Raw genomic sequence first — 6,000 nt, forward strand, 5'->3', positions numbered from 1 at the left:
TGCCATCATCCCACACTGCAGCTGCCAAATGAGGCCTTGACTCCCAAGTGCCCATAAAATTGGCCAACAAAAAGAGGTTATTAGGGGTATATTTGCTCAGAGAAAGCAGATTACTAATTATCCACATTCAGCACTTGGAACAAGATTATTTGTGACCTAACAGATTGCCACTATTGTAATCCAGAGCCTGTAAACACTTGTTAGTTGTCCACGGACAAATGCAAATCTGTGCCAGTGTAGCTGGTTTTAGGTAGAGGTGGTCAGGAATTATCAGATGCTAAGATCTGAACCCTTTTCTGTGCCACTAATGCTGTTTCCTGAATGCTTTCCCTGCTAACCTTAATCTGAATCTTCAGTGGCCCTAGACTGGATCTTTGGGGTATTCTTTTATAAACCAAAATTAGGTGCTATAATAGTAAGTGGAATTTTATGGTGAAAAATTAATTCTAAAATAATACTAAGTAGCAGACCTGATTAACCTGGTCTTTGTTCTAAGAACCTGTTTACCTTCTTGTTAAATGGTTTAAAAAAAAAAAATCAAAGTCAGAAATCAACGGTTTATGACTTGGTGACATCAGGCATCTTCAAAGAGCTCTTCCAGCACCTCATTCCCAAATCAGGAAATTTCAAGGGCTGACTGATTCCAAGGTGACATCTCAGGATTGTGATAAATCGCAAAATTGCTCATCGAGAGCAAATCTCTGCAGAGCACCTAACTTTCCAAGTCATCGTGTAAAGCTGAATGTGAAGCCAGAAGTCTCTGCAGGTGAAACCTGGATACAGTGACAGCATGCCACTGGGATCTAAGCAACAGTTTCACTGTGAGGATTTTGGATTGGCAGCTGTGCACACAGACATTTTCCCTTAAAGAAGGCTTGTGAGAGTCAGGGCAATGAAGGATTCTGCTTCATGTGACAAAAACATGAAGGGGATAATCATACTTGTTCAGTAAAATAGATATTACCAATTTATGAAAATAATGAGTTATGAAGCAAAAGCTGCTTAGCCAAGGCTTTGGTACTCATGAAAATAGCACAGCAACAACGCCGTTGAAGGCATTTTCTAGAAATCACTCCATGCCCTCACCTGCTGCCACTGCCCATCTCTTGAGAACAGAAGATTCCAACAAGCTGATAAATGAAGAAAGAGCTGGTTCCTGCTCATTTTATAAAGCCATACTTGGGCCCACCGCTCTAAGCCTGAGAACGGTAGTGCTCACTTACGTTTTCATTATTTAGGCTTTGTGGAAAATTTTCCATGACACCCAGAGGATGTAGGAACATGAGAATTATGTTTTAAGTCATGATTTAATCACAGTGAAACACTCACATGGCATATGCATTTGCAGAAGTAATGGGCCATGAGAAAATGTCTCCTGTATAAGTCCCTAAAAGGCTGGATAAATTCCTTCTGTGTCAGAGGTTCTGACACAGAGTTATCTTCAAAAATGATGTGAGCAGAGTGATGGGCAGGAGGGTCATAGACCGATAACTCCGAAACAAGAGTAAAGGTCATGTTCTGCTGTAACAAGCGCTAGCTGGCTAGACAATGCAGTATACTTACCCTCCTAAAAGAAATCTCTCATTTACTTGCTTGATACCAGTTTTAATACGTTTGTAAACCTGAGGAAGCTGAAGTAACCCATTCTAGAGAACTCTAAAATAATTTCATTGCTTGCAAGATTCCTGGATAACACACAGATATATCAGTGAATACTTTGGATCGCATATCACCACTGGCTCAAGAACAATTCAAAACTGATAAACGTATATTATTTTTCAGAGTATGCAACGCAACTGATCCCACCTGGAAGCATCTCAGCAAGGAATACATTTTCTATCTACCTGAAGGTTTTCCTAACCCCAAGCTCATTCTTTCTTGGCCTTGTCCCTGGCATAGCAGATGCCAGGACCCTCAAGGGGCTGGTGTGGTGTCAGAGGGGTGCTGTGAGACACAATGCCCCCTCTCTGCTGTGGTGGCCAGGTCACTGTACCTGTGCAGCTGAACCAGGGCAGGACCTTTCTGCTGCTGCCCAAGGATTCCCCTCTGCTGGGAGGTTTCTTCTAGGGCCAGGTTGGCTGGCAGCAGCAGGCAACAGTCCCAACGTGCTGTGAAACTAGGGCCGTAATATGTTAATGTGAAGACTTTTTCCAAGTAATCTTTACCATCTGTTGTCTCACACTGATGTTAGCATTAATAATTTATAGGCCTTCTCTTAAGGCTGAGGAAGTAGCAGAATGCTAAGCTCTAACACAGAGACATTATCAACTTTTTTTTTTTAATGAGATTGATGTTGCTCTATATGATAACCTCGCACAGGGAATATATGGTGCTGTTCAGCTTTCTGTTGCTGTTGCTTTTGTAAGTCGTTTACTGAAAATAGCAGTGGCAAGATATTTATTTTAGCCCAGTTCCTCTGTTGCTTCTTTCCTTCTAAAATAAGGCATGCAGCCTATCTGGTACATAAGCAAAGAGCATGTAAAGGTCAGAGGCAAAGCATAAGCTAACAATGTAAGTTGTGTTACAGGATGCAGTTACTGCCAGGCAAGAACAGACAGGGTTCCTACTTCTGCTATCTGAGGGACTGTTAGGCTGAGGGAGCATAGTTGTGCTACCAGTTTAAGCCAGCAGAATCTCCTTGCTATATTTAACCTTGATTTCCTCAGAGACCAAATATGCAAATCAGAAAATGTGATGCACAGCAAACACTGCTTTCAATAAGGGAGAGCTACGTTATAGTCCCAAACAATCAAATCAGCCTTTCCTACTCACAGGGCTTCACTTTAATCCCTTATTAACAGGATTAATAGCAGACTTACAGTTCATACCATCTTGTTCCCCTTTTACACAAGCCAATCTAGCCGCTTTCACAGAGGGACAGGTGGATTAATAGTCTTAGTCAAAAACTATGGTGATAATGCAGAAAATCAGTGGAAGGGAGGGATTCCAGGGTGAAAATGGACAGCTGGAAGATTGCTATCAAAGCCATGCAGTGACTTTACCCGCAGATAGAAATATGAAATGCGTGGGAGACCCTTCTGCTTCTAAATTGAAAAACAAAACAAACCCTCTGAAAGATAAACAAGTACAGTAAAGGAATAATTCTCTCTATTAATAAATGCTTACCAGAGGATAAACAAGTAAAGGAATAAAGAACCTGTGAAGCTCAGAAATGTGGAGGCATTTGATGAAACATAACTCCACTAAGAAATGCAAAGCTCTGACAGACTGTTATACAATCTTTGATTTCTTTTAATAACAGTTGAAGGTCAGATGCCACAGCTCTTCCTGGAAATCCTAAAAAGACTGGGTGGCTCCCCAAGTTAGAAAGGAACTGCCACATCGTATATTGTGCAACATATAGCTATTGACTAAGGTATATTATGTTACCTCCAACAGCTGACTCAGACCCAGTTGTTAGAAAAGGCTTTCGCCCCCAGGCAAGCAGCACGTAGCAGCCATACGCAAGCAGGCTAGGGACCGCAGGACCCCGAGAGGGCTGGGGAAGGTCGGGGGGATCAGGCTGATCACCCCCCCCCCGCCCAGGACTCAGCTGGGTTACCCGAGTTCACACCGCGCTATTGGCATTCAGCTGCACCGCTTACTCATTACCGGATCAGCGGGGGACTGTCTGGGTCTAAAAAGTTAACCCCTCCCATGCCCTGGTTATTAGGGTTTTATTTAAAGGACGGCGGGTAGAGAGGAGAGACCTGCGGGGGGGTGGGGGGTGCTGGCACCCCGGGGGGGCGGCTGGCAGGGAGGCAGCAGCCGCCCGGGCAAGAGATGATGTACTGCTGCTCAGGCAGCTTCACTTCCCAGAAAGGGGGGTGTGGGTACGGGTAGGAGGGAAAGGTGTGTGCCCCAGGTGAGAATTTGCTCAAAAAAAGCAGGAGAAATGACATCCACAGCCAATTTTCACGCAGGCAATTATTCACTCCTTTCCTACTCCTGTGTTAAGGTAAGCAGGGGTGTGGGATGCACGTTGTAAGGTAAAGCACATTTCTCACCGTGATCCTACCCAGGTGTCACTCAATTAAGATGCCTGTGCCCGTGCTATCTTTTACCTCCAGTTTTGCAAATGTTTGTGGAATTACTGCAAATCTTGCAATGGCATTTTTTCCTTAATGATTTGGACCTTGCTTATGTGAAAACCTCAGTATGTTTTTAGGATAACTTCCAGGGCTTGTGGCTTCACCTTTTAGGGCCTGTAATCCAAGTGAAGTATAAAAAGACTCCAAAAGATGAGGGGGGGAATTATTGTTGGTGCCTTTTGGTCCTGGTAAGGCAGTACTGTGATTTCCTGGTAATGGCATACTAATTTATGGCTTCTGAAATTAGAAGTCATCTAATACATCATCACAGCCCACTAAGATATATTATTTGTTTTGTTCGGTTCTTAAAAATAAAATAAAAATATTTCTGCAGTATAATAAAAAATGCTATTCTCCCTTTTCCATCAAGTCAAAGGCTCTTCTGTAAAGAAAGAAGCTGTATCTCTGTCACAGAGAAGAACAGATGGTGAATAGCAGGTATGCGAAATGTTCATACTACTCTTCTTTATTTCACCTTTCACTGTAATTATATTGCATGCCAGGCTCCAAATGAAGCATCGCATTCAGACACCAGTATTTGGTGAAGATGAATTTTGCAAAGCTTTAAATGTTAGTTCAATTTCATGACATTTTGAGTGTAATTTATACACATCTTAAAATGTGCCAGGTACTTAGAGGTGCATCAGAAGAGGCAAAGGTCTTATCACAGCTTATAATCGCAAACAAAATTTTCAAATAAACAATGAAATAAAAGTAAGCAAGCAGTGAGGTTTGCTTGCATGCGCTAATGCCTCCATTAATCTTTATCGGTAATTTCTAATATTGAGAGCAGGGAAGGTAGGATTTATAGCTCTTTTCAAAGAGGAACCAATGAAAATTAGATGGATTGGGCCAGTGGATCAGTTCCAAGAACAGGGAAAGAAAACACAGCATGGGATCTTTGAAAGTGGCGAATGAAGTGTTTCTGCAGATTAAGTGTATTAGAAGGAGATATAGAAAGACACTAAGATGTGCATGTCCATGAAGGCAAGAGGGAAAGAACTTAAATTTAATAGGAAGGTCAGCAAAAGAACTTGTAGAAGAATGGGATTTGATCCAAGTGAAAGGTAAGATAGAAATGGGGTTAGGTAAAATATCAGGAGCCAAAAAAGAACATATTGCTTATGCATAAACTAAGAAGTGCTGGCATATTTGTTTGTTGGAGATAGTGGAGAAAATACTATCGTGTGAATTTCAAGACTGAGTGACAGAGGAAGAAGTTGGATAAGAGACAGTAAGTCAAAAATAGAGGACACATTTTCAAGCTTAAAAAGCATCAAGAAACAGAAGGAACTTAATGAACGTGCTTGAGTTTTGCAGTTAGTTGGCCTGTGGTTTTCTTTCTGCAGAGGGATATTAAGGAAGTTCAGCTGGCGAAGTAAAGGCGAGCTGTTAGCAAAGCAGTGGAAATGAAGAAGTTAAATTGCTGAGTTTGTAAAGGGTGGTTGAAGATGTGGAAGTGTGTCATGGCATGGGAATGGAGGAAAACAAGCGTATGGCATTTCTGAAAGCTGGAGAACAGGTGGTTTTCAGGAAGGGAGGGTGTGCAGTCACCCTAAAACGGAAGAGAGGAAGAGCTCGCTGGTGACTTTGCTGGTAATGCCATAAGCTATTTCTATGGATGAGAAGGAACAGAAAGATTTTACAGGGGGAGAAAATTGGCTGAGTAGGGCCAGAAGAAGTGAGATTTTTATTTTACTTTTTTTTTTTACATGTTTAAGACATATGGAGGCAAAGAAAGGAAGCATATGGAGTGACACTTGAAAATGGGGCTGGGGTCAACAGAGATGGTAGGGGAAACAATAACATGTTTCAGAAGCAGAGAAGAGTGGTGGAAGATGTCTCATTGTTTCTTCATGCTCCTCCATCTGTCAATATCCATCTGTTGTTTTTTTGTTGTACGCTCAAA

The 6,000-nt window shown here is 42.0% G+C and overlaps 1 long non-coding RNA gene across 1 annotated transcript in view; it reads right to left on the bottom strand.

The window, feature by feature from the left end:
• LOC141940109 (uncharacterized) overlaps positions 1 to 3,493 on the bottom strand; it is a 67,802-nt gene extending 64,309 nt beyond the window's left edge. The window contains exon 1 of the long non-coding RNA XR_012627883.1: positions 3,391 to 3,493. This is a non-coding gene — a long non-coding RNA (uncharacterized LOC141940109). The remainder of the gene's footprint in view (positions 1 to 3,390) is intronic.
• Between the last annotated feature and the right edge of the window lie 2,507 nt (positions 3,494 to 6,000).

The sequence above is a fragment of the Strix uralensis genome, chromosome 2 (genome assembly GCF_047716275.1).
Source record: "Strix uralensis isolate ZFMK-TIS-50842 chromosome 2, bStrUra1, whole genome shotgun sequence".
In the NCBI taxonomy this organism is placed as follows: domain Eukaryota; kingdom Metazoa; phylum Chordata; class Aves; order Strigiformes; family Strigidae; genus Strix; species Strix uralensis.